Raw genomic sequence first — 19,005 nt, forward strand, 5'->3', positions numbered from 1 at the left:
ATTTACACGTACGTTTTGCTGTGCCGTGCTGCCAAATTACCTGTCAGGGGTAGTTTATTGGTGCTTAAACAATCATTTTCACAAGCCTGATGGATTTTCCTCACTGTTAATGTTTCGTCATTTGCGCCTCGGATTCTTTCACAGTGTCGTTCTTACCTCTAAACCAAGAGTGAACTGCGTTCACAGAAAATGAAGAAAAATAACAGACGAAAAGATGCACATTGAAGTATGCATATGGAGTATACTGAACATGAATACTTCATCATGACACTTCATCAGCAGCATGACACAAGACAGTTGTAGGTTACCAAAACATGCTTACGTTTCCCATCAGCTACCAAGCCGACAGTGTGAACAAAACCAACAGACCAGATGTAAATGAATTCAAATTAAATATTTTTCATCTAAGATTGGGACAGTTTAGTTTTCTCTAATCAATTATTCTGACTCCACTTCAGAAGCTCTCCTGTAAAGATTAAATTTTTATGCAATTTTCTTGTTGTTTTTATTTGTTTGGTGCAATGCTGTACAAGCAGAACTTAGTAATGCAAAACAAGCATGAACACAAAACTTTAATAGATGCTGATAAACCTACAGGTGTTTGAGTAAATTCGAATGCAACCGATACATATATACATATATAATATCAATTACAACAATGCTTTTTTTAACTGCGTATGCCTAGAGGTTTCTAGTTGATTGGATGCAAAGCGCTTCAGGTTTTATGCCAAATTGTGAAACAGCTAGTTATAAAAGACAAATTAAAGCAACACAAGAGTACAACTTTTACCCTGTTTTTTGCAAGAGCAGAAAATGGCTTCAAACATCTACAAAATGGCTTTTACTGACTTTTCTGAGCCAGAGAGGAGAGAGTGTGAGCAGATTATGAAAACAATATTCCTACTGTGTCCTCTGTGTCTTTTTGTTTTATTAATTTCATCATTTGATTTCTAAAGAGCTGGCAACCACCAGCAGCTCGTCACCTTTATGGACTTTTCATGGAGCGAGTAGGAGTAGTTCACATTGATCTGTTGCAACTGATCTCTGTGGTGGGTGTGCACTGATAGCTGGCACCACAGTTTGTCTTCGTCTGTGACCGCCATGGCAAAAGAGTGGGAGGCACTTTGGATCCTCTCCATGTCCCCTTATTGACCTTTTAGTCTGTCAATGAAAATGCTCCTTGTTGCTTAATGTGCCTGAGCATCTCTAAATGTATCTTTTTTTTATAAAGCCAGTACTGCAGCGTCTTTTGCTTCTATTCTGCCTACAAATAAACAGCAGATGCCGATATGCCAATTGATCACATTCTGTGGTATGTTGGAGTTTCAGTCGAGGACCTCATTCTTAACGTTATTTTTGATTCTTTCAGCGTTTTTGACAAGTGCACAGCTTGTGTCAGAGTTCGTAATTGGGCCATTTAGCAGTGATCATTGATCAGACCAATACCGAGCTGCTTGTCCAGAACGTTGAGGTTTTCAAAAGAGCTCTGCAACTGAATAATGGTGGAAGCATCATTTTAAGTGTTTATTTAGCTGTCGGTGATCGTAGTGCATACAGGAAAATGAATAGAACGATCAAGTTTTTCAATTGAATCTTAAGTCACTGACTACATAGCTGAATCTTGGGACACAGTCAAGTGTTCAGCAGCACAATGGCCCGAAATATACAACAAAACTGGTTTTAGCTGTAAAAAGCAAGCAAACACTAAATATTTTTCTAAAGCCCCTCCTTCATTCCTATTGAAAATTTTGTGGATTTTTTTCGGTTGCTAGGGTTGTATCTATATACTCTGCTCACCCAATTTTTTTTTGTTTACAAATAAGTGACAAGCTGCAGGTGCTTGGCATCATTTCACACTCAAAAAAAGAAAAAAAAAGAAAAATTCTATTCAAAATGTATAGGTGTTTTCTAGAGTGAAATGAATGACAACAGTTCGAAAGTTGCATACATAGAAAGAAAAAAAAGCTTCAGCACCTGTTAAGAAATTCATTAGGGGCTTTGACATAGTTTCCCTTAAAGTTAAACACATTTTTCCCACTTCGTCTCTCCAGTCATAGCATCACCTCCGGGTGTTTCTTCTTGTCATTCTGCCTAGGAAATGAAACGACAAACCAACAAGTTGCTTCGTTCCAGTAAATGAAATGTCTCGGTGATAGGAGGAAGAGAATCGATGGCTGTTAGTTTTACTGTGCGTGGGCAGCATGGAGACTCTGTGACTGTGGCGATTGAAAAGATATCAGGAAATGCTTTAGATCAATAGTTTTTGGGCCCAGTCAAGCATTCCATCAGAGGTAAACCGAAGACAAAATGAGAGTCGGTCTGTTGGAGTTTGTTTAGGCCTCTTTCATGTATCAAAATCACAAAGGGATGAGACATTCCATTCTGTTAGCAAGATATTATACATATTACGTGTCTGTCTCGCATCACACACAGATAGCCAAGACATTTATGTGTACTAAACACCACAGTCCTGTCATCATAGTCAATTGAACCCATTTGGGGGGGATAAATAAGCTTTCAGGGCCAAAATAAACCTGCAGATATGTCTTTTAGCACGATGACCTTCAGGGCCTGAATGCTTAATATATGATCTCGAGCTGTAAATTCGGTGTTTGTGTATTCGCATTTGCATCTCAATGTGTGACTTGTGAAAATGTCCTGCGTCTGTGCGTGTCCGTGTGTGTGTTTGTGTGTAAATGTGTGTCAGTGATGCAAGGCAAGACGTGACTTGAAGCTCAGTTGAGCACTTTAGGCTCTCATTATGCGGCATTTGCTTGGACTCTGAAATCCAACTGCCTTTCATTTCTTCAAAAATAGAAACTTATACAAATGTGGTTGTGTGCACGTGAAGCACGACCGAGCATAACACTGGAGTGGGGATGCAAGGAAATATAAAGATGAGGGCAAGATTTTTAAATGCGTCGAGGACAAAGTGAAAATGCACACACAAATACAGGTGCCACAAAAGCAATGTACTTAATCTCAGGAGATGTTTTATCTACCTGAATATTTTAACCAACACGTCTTCCGCCTGCCTGACCTCTCCCCCGATTCCTTGAAGGCTTTACAACCCCAACCCTTCCCCCCTCTCCCCAAGGCTCCTGAGCAGCGTCTCATTTCTCCTCTTTGCTCTGTCTGCACTGGGCTTGCTTTGGTAGAATTAATAGGAGTCTCCCCGGCTCATCACAGTGAAATGGGTGCCATGTGCTGTGCTGTCTGCCAGCCTGTATTTCATGTATAATGCATCCTCTCTCATTCGGCGGAGGTGGAGAAAAGCCTACCAAGTGGGTGCCAACTATGACCGCATCGCAGGGACCAGACAGTGGAGATGAGAGAGACACACAGACGACTGAGAAAAAAGGGGAAAAGTAGAGTGAAACCGGACAGGCAGTGGACAAAGAGCAGAAGGGAAACGGCATTGGAGGAGGAAAATGAAAACTGACCCAATAAATTGTTTTAAAGTAGACTTTGGATCTGAAGTGATCGCTTCTAGTAGTTGAGGTTAAAGTGATATTTAATAATGTAATTCTTAAATGCTGCACCTAATTTATTATTAGGGGAAAATATTTAACAATTGGTCTTCATGAGGCTTCTTTTGCTTGCTAAAATTCTCTTATAAAAAACTACCAACCTTCCCAGAATACTTGGATTTATTCTGAGATTAATGGAGCCACATGTAGACTCTGTTACGGGATTTTACCCCCATGGCGTTATTAAAAATTCAATTCATGACCTTTGGGATTATAAGATAAATGATAAAATGGAAAAATGGGGCTGAAAATGTTTCAATTTGCTTTTGGACATGTTGCCTCTCCATCCATCCATCCATCCATCCATCCATCCATCCATCCATCCATCCATCCATCCATCTATCCATCCATCCATGCATCCATCCATCCATCCATCCATCCATTCATTCATTCATTCATTTTCCTCTGCTTATAACTTGTCAAGTTGTGAGGTGCAGCCGCCTAAGCAGGGAGACCCAGACTTCCCTCTCCCCAGCCGTTTGGGTCAGCTCCTCTGGGGGAATCCCCAGGCGTTTCCAGGTCAGCCAAGAAACATAGTCCCTCCAGCGTTTCTTCCTGTGGGTCTCCTCTTGTAGACCCTCCAGGACATATTGCCTTTCCTGTTGGAGAACTCCATCAAAATTTTGTGGCGTTTTTGTTTTTCCTCATGGAAAAAGCGTGAATAGGCAGCAGTGGTTCACATTTATTTGCATGCAACTGCAAGAAGATGAATTCATGCAAAGCTGAGAAAAAGCAATTTGGTTGAATTTTCAAGCCATATTTGTTTTTTGTTTTGTTTTTTTCTCTAAAATATGATGTGCTTTTCCGTATGCTCTAAAACCATACTTCCAAGCAAGTACTGCCTGTTCTTTCCCTCTTTGCGTTCATGTAAATCAAATTTGTGTCAATTAGTGTCCCAATTATGAATTCAGACAGTCTGAGATCAGTTTGCGAACACTGAATGTTATTTTGTGGTTAATTTGCAATGAGAAACATGAAAAACGGGTTCATGAAGAAATGCAGGACCCACTTGGCAGGGTAGATTTTTTTTTTTAAACAAATACCTATGCCAAACAGTACATTTCTAACAACCATTTGGCTTGGGTAATTCTTTCCAGTAATATCTTGAAGCTGAATGATGATTTTTCTCGCCAAACAATATCTTGCACAGACTTGTAAAAACCACTGCATCACCCTCCATTATCGGGCAACAGTGATTGCCAGGCAGACAGTTTTAATGATCCCAGCCCTAAACATTACTCCTACTGTGATTGGCCCTGCGATGTAGTCTGTCATTGCCAACATTTAAATCCCTTAAAAAGGGAAGTAGAAAAAAAAATTACATTACTCTGCTGCAAGAAGATAATAAATTATTTTAGTAAGAAACACTATCCTTGGTTTTGAGCTCATCGGGCCTAACAACTCAGAGCTTTCATCAATTCTGCTTTCAATTAATATCATATAATGTTATAAGCATAGTTTGTAAATGCATACATATATAACCACTAAGTCACATGATCGCTGCATCCCGTTACATTACAGATACACCTAAAGTTTTTGTTTTATTTTATTTTATTATTTATTTTTATTTTTTTTGTCTTTTCAGTCTTGCAATGTAATTGTTCTGAAACTTTTTCAAGATTTTTATTATGCCATATTTTTTGGGGGGGTGTGGGAGGGTCATTTGGCGATAGAAACGTTAATCGTTGTTGATTTGAAAACATGAGATTAGGCATCTGTGATTGTTGAGCATCCACATAAACAAATTACATGTAAACGTTCAAACAGGGGGAAAAAAAAATCAATTCATGCTAGTTTAAGTTTTGCTGTGTGCTGCAGCATTTATAATTGCTTGGGATCACCAGAGTCAATCACTGAATTAAAAAAGATAAAGATGAACTATTTTTGTCTGGCACTCTTTCTTAATTTATACTTAAGTCCATGTGAAAATCCCTCATATCTGCATCAGAATTTGCTATATTTTCTCAGTTGACATGTCACTTCTGGCTAGTCTCTTGAATAATGTACACAAAAGAAAAACATGGCTCTATTTTGATTATCTTAGAATGTGAATATTTGTCTGTTTTTGTCACTTACTGTGCTGTGTACTTTAAGAATTTTTTTAGTTCTGTTTGATTCTTCATGTACTGGTTTATAATCTTATTGCGGTGTTTGTCTTTTGCGTTTGATTTAGTAGGTGCTTTCGTATCTTAAATGGACTCCTGTGTATCAGCTTTTGTGTCATTCTTTGTGACATTTTTTCTTCAGCTCCTCAAATCATGCCCTTGCACAGTCATAATACATTTTGCTGGTGACTCTCCTGGTTCCTGTATCAGTAATCATTTCCTCATCAGCTATTAAACAGCATCTCTAGATTTCTTTCATTTTCAGTCAGATTTTTCTCTTATCAGCCACGTCCGTTTGCCTCACTTTATTATGCGTTACCAGGATGTTCATTCCTGCAGCGCTTCTTCGCTAAATAATCATAATCAGAATGCTTTCCTTCTTTTGTGTGCACATAGGTCCAACTTTATCACAAAAAATATTGATATACTGTTCTTTTTTTTTTACACAAATCAAGTAAAAAAAACAAACAAACAAAAATCCTGCTGTATTAAATATGCAATATTATTATTATTTTTTTTAGCTGAATCTTACTATATACCATGAGTGTTTATGGGGGGTGGGCAGTGCTTGATGTTTGCGTGAATTTATTTTTTATATATGAAATAACTAAACCAATATATTTTAAAAATATAAGTTGCAACATTTAACTTCCCTCTGGACCAACAAAAGTATTTTAAATTTTCAATTCAAACTGATTTCAATGTAAAATTAAACCATTTAAGACAAAAAAAAATATACTCGCATGCAAACATTATTGTGGCAATAATTTCTGGGGGTGCTTTGCTGTTTCATGACCTAAAAAAAACACTTGCCACGATTGCAGAAAGGGGCTACAAAATAACACAACAACTCCAAAAGTTGATCATAACATGTAACATCTTCCTTATGTTTTGTATCAGTGTGAGGCTCTCTCTTTGTGTGGTTCTTTATTTTCTTCCAGGAACAATAATCGCAGTTGGGGAAAAAAAAAAAAGAAAGAAAGACTTCTGGAGTCATCTCTCAAATGTGTCTATCATCTATCCCAATTTTCAAAATGGCTCAGCTATACTTCAGGTCCCTCAAGTCTGATGCTTAGCCCCAATCAAATTTTCATTTACTGCTGAGCAATTTTTGATGATATGACAACTCTCTTCTTTCTTGGTTTCACTGGTTATGCCATTGAGGTAACTGTCTATTTCAAAGTTGCCTCCAGGCCTTCTCCCAGACTCTTTCTCATTAGCTCACAGTATGTTTTTCTCAAGCATAATACAACTTTTTAAAACTTGACAGCTTGAAAAAAAAAAAAAAATTCTAAAAACTAGAAATTTGTCACACTAATGTCTTATACTGCCATGAAAAAGTATTCATACTGTGTAAAATTTTTACATTTTGTCACAGTAAAACCATGTATTTTCTTGAGGTCTTTGTGTGTTTGGCCAACACAGATAACTGTGAAGCAGAAGAAAACAAGATGTTTGTTTGTTTGTTTGTTTGTTTTTTCTTAATCTCCAAAGAAACATCTTAAAAGCACAACCTGTATTCTAGCCCAGAGGTAAACCCTGGTAGAACCGCGTTTTACTGTAATTACAGCTGCAGGTCTTTTGGTGTACGCCTCAAAAGCAGAATCAATCAGGAAAAAAGAAAGAAAACAAGGTTAAATATGAGATCCAGAAGGCAGGAATGTCTAAAACTAACATGCACCATCTGACAACTGAATGATGGAGAGCTAGATATGTATAAAAAGGAAATGCCTGAGAGAAAAAGTTGAAGCGGGTGATCTGATTGGGGAACTGGGAGCAGGTGAAGAGGTATGACAGATATTAAAGTTGACACAGAGAGGGACACAGACCTCTTATCTCATTACCTAGCGTGCTCATTCTCGGTTTCTCTGCTACAATTCTCTCCTTTTCCTTTTAGCCCAGGGAGTCTCAACTGTCATGTTACTGGCCCAAAACTGATTTCTATTTTAGGTTAAAAGTAAAAAAAAAAAAAAAAATGAATGAATAAATAAAAAATGGTTTTATTCAAATGTGCTAACAATCAAGAAAGACACCACTTTATAAAAAATAAAAAATATATGCGGTGTAGTAACATACAAGTTAAGGAGTATTCCTTTTTCACATTTGAATCTAAAACAAAACACTGAATTGAATGCACATCTATAATAATTGTGAGTATATTGTAGCTCTATCCAATAATGTTTATTTGTTTTAATAGCAGTCAATTATTTGTTCTCCAGAGTTAATGGACAGACTTTTCTGCTGCAACATAGGTGTTAAATGAGGATCCAAAGTCTGTTGTAACAATTTACAGTATTCTCACAGAGCTTCATCATTTGTTTCGGAACAAGCTCAGCACATGAATTTAAATATTCTTCAGTGAATGCACATCTTGTCCTGCTGAAGATCTTTGCACTGCAGTGACTCTTAGATTGTTGGAAAAACAGCAGACTAGTTTCATGAATAATTAAATAATTTTGCAATTCTGTCGCTTTTTTTCACACCAGCAGAGTCCGGACACTACTTTTGGTTCAGATCTGGACTTTTGTCCGGTCTCTGAAAATGGGAGTTTTAGTCAATCCAGGAGTAAATACAGAGGAGCAAAGATGGTGGTCAGCTGGTCCAGTTCATGTGGAGCATTAATAACCCAATTTGATATGCTTAAAGGATGGTCTGAAAATTTGGAGGAAGATGTATGTCTAATATAGAAAGACTATGAAGTTGGATATGTTTGATACAAAAATTTACTATAAACAGAAATATCAATATCTGGAAGTTATTTGTTAGCAACCATATCCATTTCAATCCTGAAGAGGAAAATGATTTTACAAAAAAATTATGTTGTACTGAAAAAGACTTGAAGCCCATTAGTTAGACCTTCAATTTGGTGAAACTAAGCAATTCCCTCCGCCCCCCCTTCCTTCCCCTTCTAGCTTTTTTTAATGTGCTGTCTAGTTTTATGGAGCTCATTGATTTCAAAACCAGACTCTTTAAGAATAAGTTGTATTCAAAATATTGTTCAATAACCCTAAATAACCAAAATCAGAAATATGTGCATAGACACTAAATATATTCAGATGCATTTCAGTACTCCTTTACGTCCTGCAATATCCTTGAAAGGAAATGAGGTGACTCGGAGACTCAACTTTCAACCAGCATCAGAGGGACAGCTACATTTAGATCTGCTATGTTTCAGAAAGCTTTCTGTATCTTAAATTCTTATTTCCGTCAGAAGAAATTTGCACTGGTGTATAACTACTTATAAAGCGCCAACCAACAAGAAAGAGCGACAAGATAATTTAGTTAGGGAAAATCTTTGTGAAAGTATTTTTTTATTTTTTGCTTTAATTATACAAAAAAGTTACAAGAAATATGTGTTTAAATCAACATCTGCCAGTGTCCAGATGACAACCTCCGTGTGTGTAGGTGTGTATTTTTCACTTAAACTTCAGTTCAAACCTCCTTCGGGGATGTTAATTAATTCACTTCCTGGCGATTTTATGAGCCCATCTCAACATTTTCTGCCATTAGAACAAAACCTTACAAACCGACTCAAATTGGTTGTTGATTTTCTCTGCGATGTGTAATTAGAGCTATTGATGGAGAAAGCAGATGAAAAATCCATATGTTCCCCTGACCTTTGAAATGCAGAGTCTGCTTTTTTTATATATATATATTTGTTATTTTGAGAAATTTCAATTTGGTTTTACTGAAGCTTTTTTTCCAAACATGACTTATGAGCAAGCTGCAGATGGCAAAGCAACCCCCCGTGCTAAGATGTTATTGGCACTCATGCATCGCAATCGCATATGCACAGCATCCTCTAACTTTAGGTTTGTCACATCTCTTAAGAGCCCTTAATCTTGTTAAAGTGAGCTATCTAAAAATTACTGCTGAACACTGAGGTGTACATTAAAGGGTCTGACAGGAACATTTCTTTCATCATATTTACAATTAAGACAATCTGCTGTCATTTTTGTTTGATGCCACAACTTCACTGCCTCAAGCTGAACTGTGAGTGTCAGTTGGATTAGTGTGATCGTGTGAAACAGGGAACCACAAAATGCGAGCATTGAAGCTGTGCTGGAAAGTCAAAGAAACACGGCTAATAAGGCAATCAAAGCTACTTCAACATTTCCGGTATTCTGAATTTGAAACACACGCCAGGTGAAATCGATGCACAGTGACTGGATGGTGTTCTCTAAGGGCTGTAATCATGATTACATTGTGCAAAAAAATCTAATCTTCAGCCTAAATCAATAAAAGTCTTAAAGGCTTAGCTCAGAAATTCTGGAACAAGGCTCTATGCAGTTATTAATGCTAATAGTTTTTTTGATCTGTAGGGGAAAGACTTAACAAAAATTAAATAACGGCTTGACATTGGTTCCCCCCAAAATGCAAGTTCCACAGTTGCCTCACACAAATAAGGTTATTTAATTCATATTTATTTTTGACGACTTAAAAATTCGGAACTAAATTCATGTGTGGAGTGACATGAGCAGGTTGCTCTGCCACCTCCTGGTGGTGATCTTTCTAAGTTATTAAAACCGTTATTAAAAATATTGAAGTAACATCTCCAGACATCAGCCAAGAAAAAAGACTTGGACTTGACTGAGACACTTTTTTGGCTTTACTGTTTTTGATATCAGGCCAGTGCATCCAGATTACACTAAATGTTCTTTAACTCAAAGTAGTCATTGTATTCATTTGAGTCTCTACCCTCTTCTTTAAAAAACAAAAAAAAAAAAAAAAAAACGCATGATCGTCGTGTACTGGACACTCACATGAAAGCTCTGTGGACAACTGAGATGTTGCCTTGTGATAGTTTATACCATCTGTCTTAGTCAGTCAAGATGCAAAGGAGTGTGTTGGTTCACAGCAAAAGAACTGCCCACAGTAGTGACTTTGTTCCCACGTTTTGGAATAAAGGGCCACTCAGTGGTTTTCGTTTGTTCCCGAATATCACAAATTGGAAGATCATTCACAGTTAATGTTAAGAGAGCCTGTCTGAGGTTGAGCAAACGTGTGAGATTTGAGCTTGCCAAGGTTGCAGATTGAGCCACCATTGCTCTCTCAGACTGATTGAAAGTCTGTGAGAGGTAAGTGTACACACCAAAGGCTATTGCTTGCCCAGAATTGAATGATCAAACACTTTTGTCTCACCGAGTTCTCGACAAGGTAGAGCAAATAATTACACAGTATGAGTGAGACGTTTGTGTAACCCGTAGCACACCTTATTGTTTAAAATAGCACTTCTAAATTAAGCTGAGTATTTCAAGACATCTATTTGCAGGAATAACCAGACCAATATTTGTGCCTGTAAAGTTATCTTTTTCAGAAATTGCAAATATAAGGACGTGACATTGAGCCTGATCTCAATCCAAACCAAATCTGGGTATTTTTAGTGTTTTAAAGAGGCAGCTGAGGCTGAGCAGATGGATTAGCAATTCGAAGGTTTACTATCAGAGTAGATTTTAGCTGCTTATTAAAGAGATTGGTTACTCTGAATATTATTCATCTCATTGCATTTCATAGATTTTTTTTATTTTTGCTGTCACACAAAAACCTTGCATCTCCAAAAATTAAAATTTTCAGAAGATGGGGAAAAAAAAAAATTTTTTCTTCAAAATGTTAATCCTGTTAAAAGTATGAATACTTTTCGGTGAAGCCATGGCCAGATGTGAAGCATGATCAATACGGAGAGGAGAGGTTTTTCCCCGTCAGTGGTGATTTATAAAATGTGTTACATGGTATATCATAACTGAGCTTTCTGCAGACAATTTTGTCTCGAATAAAGGTGAAAAATAGCTGACAGTGAAACTGCTCGGGTATGTTCAGCTTGTGTCTGCCGATGCCAAATAACTGGAAATAAAATATGAGTGAACTGCGGGTGAAGGAGATCCGTCACTGTTATTAAAAACAAAAACATTTGGTATTTACTCTGAATGCTGTCATCCTCCCACACGCATACACCTGACAATCTGGGAAGGGAAAAAAAAAAAAAAAAAAAAGGCCTCACACCCACACACGATGCAAAAATGATCAAACTTGTTCAAGGATTTTTGATCCACATGAAAACAGTTTTATTACTAAAGTTAATTGAAGCTTTATTGACAGAAGAAAATTAATCTGAACAATTTACTTCGGCTTAAGCAACGAATGCACAATGGGCTAGATGAAGAAATATGATTTAAGGGGAATTAAAATGTTCATAAACAGCGGTGACTTGTCATGGGTTTTGCTCCAAGATTGTTTTCATTTTAGTGGCATTTTAAAGTACCATTTTCAGAACAGATTTTCTGTGTATATTTCATATCATATTCTAATTATTCCATGCAAAAGTAATGCACTGGGAATATCCAACAGCTTTCTACTTTAGTTCTGTTATCTTAAGTAAACCATTAATGGACAGTTTGTTTTTGTTTTTTTTTGTTTTTTACTTTGTACTTGTACCTCTGCCATGCAAACTGTTCTTTGTCAGTCTAATGGCTGAAAAATATAAATATCTAATTTACAGTACTTGATGTTAACTATTATATAAGATAGAACTCTAAAGAAACAGCTTATTAATGAGGTTAATGAGGTTTGTTTTTCAGTTTTTTTGTGCAAATGTTAAGTACAGTAATTTTAATTGAGAAAGTCAACTCAAAGGACCAGTTATTTATATAGTCACCATTTCTTTAAATGAAATGGCTAGAATATTAAACTCAGATTTTCAAAATGATTTATTTGGAGGTAAAACTTTTGCAGTTTTTTTTTGTTTGTTTTGTTTTGTTCTTTTTTCTGAAAAAAAAAAAAAAAACATATATAAACATTTTAGACCTAAATATTGTACGACTTATACTGTTCCTAGCAATTTCTGACTTTACTTTTAGGTTTTTGTTAAACGACTGCATAACCACCCACTTTGTATGCCCTTCTAGTGCAAAGTTGAATTCCATTCAGCCTTTGCAAGTGCCTTAATTCTTAATGTCATAGATTTAACAACTTGCATAAAACATTTTCCAGAAAATGTTAAGTGTTGGATTAGAAAGCCTCTAGACTTCTTGTGTTTTTTTGAAGATGTTTCACCTCTAGTCCAAAAGGCTTCTCTGGTTCGGATAATGGATTAATATTACCGTAGTATCCGTCTGATAAATTGTGGTCGTATATAGTGATTCCACAAATAGGGGCATTAAGATCTCATGAGTCACTGACCTAACCCTCCATCGTGATCAGGGCATTGTCACAAACTGTTTGTCAGCTGTGCATCTATGATTCAGATGTCCTAATCTGTCACGTCCCGAAGTGGTTTATTGGATTGAGATCATTGTGGAGGTCTAGAAATACAGTGAACTCATTTCATATTCATAAAACTTGTGAAATTTTACTTACTTGGGCATCAGATCAGAATACAATGTCACTGAAGACCAGAAGGGGACATTTACAGCAACAATGTGTATGTGGCAAAGTAATCCTGCAAAATTACCACTGAGAACAACAGAATGTCATGGTAAGGGTGGTACCCTGTATGTTTTACTACTGTAGCCCGTCTACCTTAAGGTTTGTCACACTGATAATTCAGATATGGTATTTGGAAAGCCTTGGTTATAACAAGTACGTTTTTAATTGTTGATTTTCTATTCGTTTTTTAGTCACCAATTCAATTGTTTTGTTGCTGTCAAGCAGAGAGCTGGATTCAGTGAGCTGATGCAGTTAAATTGCTTACTTTGCTAATTGTGTAAAAATGCATTTGAAGAGATTCAGTTGATAAACTGGCCAGTAAATATATGTTTATAGATATAAATTAAGTCTGTTTGTCTTCTTATGTTACTTGAATATGTATGTGTTGTGATATATTATTGGTAAAAAACCAAAACAAAAGAACTGAAACTGAAAGACAATTTTGACTTGAATCCTAGATTGCCTTAGAATATACTGCACCTTTCTGTCACACAACTTTCAATTTCTCACATGATGTGCATTTCTTTATCTTTTAATGGGGTTCTCAGCATCTCCTCCTCTTTCTCTCTCTTTTTTTTTACCACATGACATCTGCAAAATTGCAGACTGAGTCTCTAATTAATGTCTGTTTCAAGATGAAACAGAGACGTTTTGTTGACACTTGTTTCCAGAAGGTGCACTTTGCTGTCAATAACTGCTTGGCACTCCTTTAATTGAGAAGCTGTTTCCCTGAAATGATTTCAGCAAAATTCATGAATTATTGAAAAGACTGAAAGGATAGGGGATTGGGGCGGGTCATCATGTTGGATCTTTGATGCTAACAAAAAAGAGAGGGGGAAAAAAAAAACACTTTGCAGCACATTTTATCTAAATGCTTTCCTCATTTTGTACTATTGAGAAGTGTCAAAATACCGTTTTTAATTAATAGGACCAAATGTGAGACGAACGGAAAGCCTTTCTAAAGATTCTAATCAAATTTGTCTGCCACTGAGACCAAAGAAAAGATTCAATGTGCTGAGATGGGTTCTTTTGAAGGGTCAGGGAGTTGTGTTTCATAAAATGCTTCTTCCTATTACATCTTTTTAATTTCATCCTGATGGTTCAGATGGAACACTTTTAACCTCTAGCTTCATCACCTGAATAGGTCCTTCAAAACAAATGTAAAAGAAGAATTCTACAGTTATAAAGTGCGATTTGTCTTTACTCTGTCCTGTGGGCAACATTTCAGTTCACAGCCTGTGCACGCCATACAAAAGGTTCTGTGTTGGTGAGAATTCACTAACTCTTCAGACACTGAACAGCATACAGAATTAGGTTCACTCATCCATCCATTTCCTATATTTGTTTGTCCTTGCAGAGCTTTAAGGAGGTTCGTGTCTCCAGTGGTCATTGGACGAGAAAAGGGTTACACTCTACTGGTCGCCATACCAAGCTAAAGGAATGAATGCAAAAGGTAAGTTCAATTTACTTTGTTTTGTTCTTCATACAGCTTAAGCTCTTCTATGTTTTGCAGCAGTACAACCACAAATTTCAGTGCGTTTTAATCTGGACTCTGGACTTCTATGAGATAGACCAACACAAAGTAGTGAAAGAAAACAAGTAAACAGAGACCACCTGGTAGATGAATGAATGCAACTGCTCAGTGAAAGCTAAAAACATCTCAAGCTTTGAAAGTCTCATGAAACAACATTCACCCATCATCCAAAAATTAAACTTGTACGACAAAGCAATCAAACTAAGACATGATCGTCTACCTAAACTTGGACAAGGTGCTAACCAGAGAATAATGTATCACTTCAGAGCTCCATCACTCCTGTGGGTGAAAATCTTGACAAAGCTATTAGTAGGACACCTCATACCTCTTCTCTTTGTGTAAGAGCTGGAAGAAGAGCGCTAATAGTAAGAGAACGGTATAGGAAGTTCAGTTTGTGGCTTGTCATGTGATGCACGCAGAAAAGACATGACACTCTGGTCAGATGAGACCAACATTGACATTTTAGCAGACATTCATTTTCTATTGCCCTCCAGGATTACTTGATTATAAAGAACGTGATTTTAACACAACTGAATCCATGCATAGCTTGCACAATGCTTGCTCTACCTCTTAGAAGAATTTAAGTACAGAACAGACATACCGCTGATTTTATGGGCCTGTCTCATCAAAGCGAGAGAGTTGAGTAAGAAAATAAGAGAGCACAGTTAGCTTAAATTGAGAAACAAAGCTGATGTGTTGTCAGATGGACTCACGACCTGGTTAAGATCAGAATGGAGAGCAGGGAAAGAGACAAAGTAAGAGGGAGGGAAAGTGTGCAGTTCTGTCATGCATGGCACGGAGGCTTTCTTCTCCTGTTGTCAATTAAAACAGGCAGAACTGCACCTGCATGTGTATGCCAGGCCAGCTCTGCTGACCAGCGTTCACCTTGGCACCAGGCCTGCTGTCCAACCAGCTCTTAATGAGGGGCTTTGTGCGAATAAAAAAAAAATAGAGCCGGGTGTATACATGGCAATTAGGTTTAGGCAGTCCTGGAGAGAACAAGGAATCCTGCTTTTGTTTCTGGCTCGTTACGCCTCAGAGCCCTTATTTATTTGTGAATCATCCTTATGTAACATTGATAGGAAGACATTTCAGTATGGGGTTGTTGAATTTTCAAATGTGAGGGTTTAGAATGGACCATAATCCCCAATGAATGTATAATCTGTCGTAGTGAAAGGGTAAAAGAGGCCGTTTCTTTATTTATACATTTTCATCATGAATATTTCATGACGTATGTAGGTGAAAATGCATCACAGAAAAAGGACAGTATTTTTGTAAATATAACTTAACAGCCATTTTTTGCACAGGCTGAGGACTCAGACATTTCGATCCGTATTTATCTTCCACAATGTCTGATCAGAAATCCTCAAAATGTCTGAAACATGAGACTGGATAAGCAACGAAAGTGCAACACATCACCAAATCAGTAAGGAGATCATTGAGTATCCCATTAGCTAACAAAAAAAAAAGCCTTGAACCATCAGGACAAGCATAAACACATCTAGTGGTTTTAAATAGGTTCTAAAAGCAAGTAAATGGTCTGTGTCCTGAAATCCAAGATGAGAGTTGTTAGACACAGAATTTGATGAGACAAACATTTTCCCTTCATCAGTTATGAATTCTCCAGCACTTGGTTCTGTCCACTTTTTTTTCTTTTTTATCAATCAAATGGCAGCAATCTAATGAATGTATGCATAAAGATCTAATAAATATGAGTTACTGACATTCAAATCAAGCATCTGATTGAGGGATAAAAGGGGATTTAAGTGACTTTTAGTATGGTCATTACAGGCATGCCTAAAATGCAAAGCTACCGTCCAAGAGCATTCAGGTAGAAACTGTTGTACAGAATGTGATATACTGAAAGAAACAAAGAACAATATGCCATTTACATAAGGTAAGACAAAACGGATCAAACAAAGCCCGGTCAGGTGACGTCTAAAGTCTGTATATTAGAGAGCAGTTAGTGCATCAGTCCCTGTTTTTTGCAGTCAGTGCATTCCCCGACACATTTTCGCGTCAGTATGCAGCGTTTCTAGAGTTTTTGGAACCATTTTCTTCGGTTTATAAATCCACAGTGGTTTGCAATCTGTTCATTGAATCGGTAAACATTGCACAGCTTTAAAAATTGCACCTGTGCCCTGTATAATGGTATGAAATGGTATGAAATGCCTCCAAATTTTTATGGTATGGTGCTCCTACTTCACATTTAATCAAACAGCCGGTGCTCTGTTTTTTTCTCAAATGTTTTCTCTCAGGTTTTCTTAAGTGGAAACCAGGTACCTGTTGCCCATTATTTCCTAAATCTCACAACTAAAGGTATTTTTGTTCTTTTAACATTTATCCTGGAGAATTTGTCCTGTTGGTATTTTAAAGCCCTGTGCTTCAGGACTTAATAGTAAACTTTGCAGATGACTGTAAAGGAGTTGGAATGAGAGTCTATGATTCTCGATGAGAACAAATGTAAAATGCCCTCTTTGAGGTGAAGGTTGAGTCTGAACTTTAAAGAGTTCGATTGGACAGATTTTTGTTCAAGAGGAGTGATGGCAAGATGGAAAAGGAGATAAAAAGATTGATTGAGGCTTTGTCTGTGGTGTGTCTGTTTTTTTGTTGTTGTTGTTTTTGTTTTGTTTTTTAAAAGAGGACTGGTTCAAAGGCAAACATTTCCATTTACAAATCCATCTACAATCTGTCTCTCGCATATGGTCAAGTTATATGGTTCAAAGTACATTTTCCCATTTCTAAATATTACAACCATAAACCTTTGCATACTTATTATTGGGATTTCAGCCTCAGAGATAAGGTAATGAACTACCTAAATCCGTGGAAAGCCTGACGTAGATCTGCAGCTATTTTGCATCGAAAAGAAATCAAGGGAGGCAGTTCAGATATCTGATTAGTATGCATCCTGGACTCCTACTTTTGGAGGTTTCGCCAAGCTAATTCTACTTGGAAGACACCCTGATGCAGACTGAGGACTGGCCCTTTAAACACAGTTCACAGTTCTTCATGGACAGTAGCCTCCATGAAGACAGAGTGAGTGGTGCTCTCTTGTGCTCTCTTGAGTCATGTCTGGGTTTTCCTCCATCCTGGACATGTGGAAAATCGGTGGACCTGGACTTCCAAGTCCACCTAGACTTGGGAAAACAGAGGAAACTGTATGTCACTTGCCATTGCTCGTCAGTATACTTTAAATGTTAGAATAAGATGTGCCTTGGCAAGTTGCAGATGCAAAAACTTGCCTTATATCACAACGTGTGGGTAGATGCACTTTGGACAAATTTGATTATCTGGTTGACAAAATGTATGGTGGTGATATTTGCACCTTATAAACTTAAGACATTTTTATTTGAATATATTTTAAAATGTTCCCACCATTGTTTCTTTTGCGAAACAAAAAAGTATATATTTGGATCTCATGGGCAAAACATTGGAGCTGATCAATTAAGTTGTCTAAAATCAAGTTGACTGTCAGATTCAAACTTTAGAAACATTAGATAAATGGTTTAAGATTTCATCAACAGTGTTGCAAATGGGAATACACACGCGCGCACACATTGTCACAGACTGCAGCAGTAAAGCGTAAATTTAGATTTAAGTGCAGCTTTTAACTTCAAATGGGACGCAACCCACAAATAGTTTTTTTTTCTTTTTGTTTGTTTCCTCTGAGACTGCCTTGTAATTTCACAAATGTTTATGTAGTTACCAACATCAGTAAGTAATAAAACTGTAGGTAGAGGAGGGAACGCATGTTTAATGTGTCATAAAATGAGACATTCAAGTTGACACCTTCAAAAAAATTTCACCTTTTATTTGTCAAAGTTGACATTTAGATGTGATAATGGTTGACAGGTGCAATGATTGTGAGGAAAATATTAGACCTCCCACTGTCACAAGATTGCCTTTGAGCCACAAGGTTTCTTGCTCATTCGTTTCTGTAATCATTCTCAAACAAGAAAGTTTGGATACATTAGAAAGTAGCTCTCTAAGCCTCTGATGTTTCTCTGAAATGGAAATGAAATGAGAATGCACAGTGAGCTCTCTAACTAGAACAAACTATCACTTCACAGTGAGTAAAGGAGCAGAAATAAAGCTAAAGGAAAGTCTGACATGGAGCTCTGAAAGAAATGATTGCTCATCTATCACACGTACTTCCTGTGCCAGTAGTAATTGGTATCAGATCACAGAGACTGGAGATAATTAGTTGTCTCTTTTGATAAAATCTAAATGCGTTTTTCATAGGCTGTGTCGTGAATCGACATGGGGTGGTTGGACTATGATCCAGTTACAGGGGAAAAGTATTGAGCATGTTTTTTTTTGTTGTTTTTTTTTTTTGCTGTAAATGTACTTCTTGTGAGACTATTGACATAAAATTCACACCACATTTTGGTAACAGCCCAAGAATCACGCATAT

At 37.1% G+C, this 19,005-nt stretch overlaps 1 long non-coding RNA gene across 1 annotated transcript in view; it reads left to right on the forward strand.

The window, feature by feature from the left end:
- LOC103151326 (uncharacterized) overlaps positions 1–14,504 on the forward strand; it is a 48,873-nt gene extending 34,369 nt beyond the window's left edge. Inside the window, exon 3 of the long non-coding RNA XR_477634.2 lies at positions 14,415–14,504. This is a non-coding gene — a long non-coding RNA (uncharacterized LOC103151326). The remainder of the gene's footprint in view (positions 1–14,414) is intronic.
- The last annotated feature ends 4,501 nt before the right edge of the window (positions 14,505–19,005 follow it).

Source organism: Poecilia formosa, unplaced genomic scaffold (assembly GCF_000485575.1).
Source record: "Poecilia formosa unplaced genomic scaffold, Poecilia_formosa-5.1.2 Scaffold7, whole genome shotgun sequence".
In the NCBI taxonomy this organism is placed as follows: domain Eukaryota; kingdom Metazoa; phylum Chordata; class Actinopteri; order Cyprinodontiformes; family Poeciliidae; genus Poecilia; species Poecilia formosa.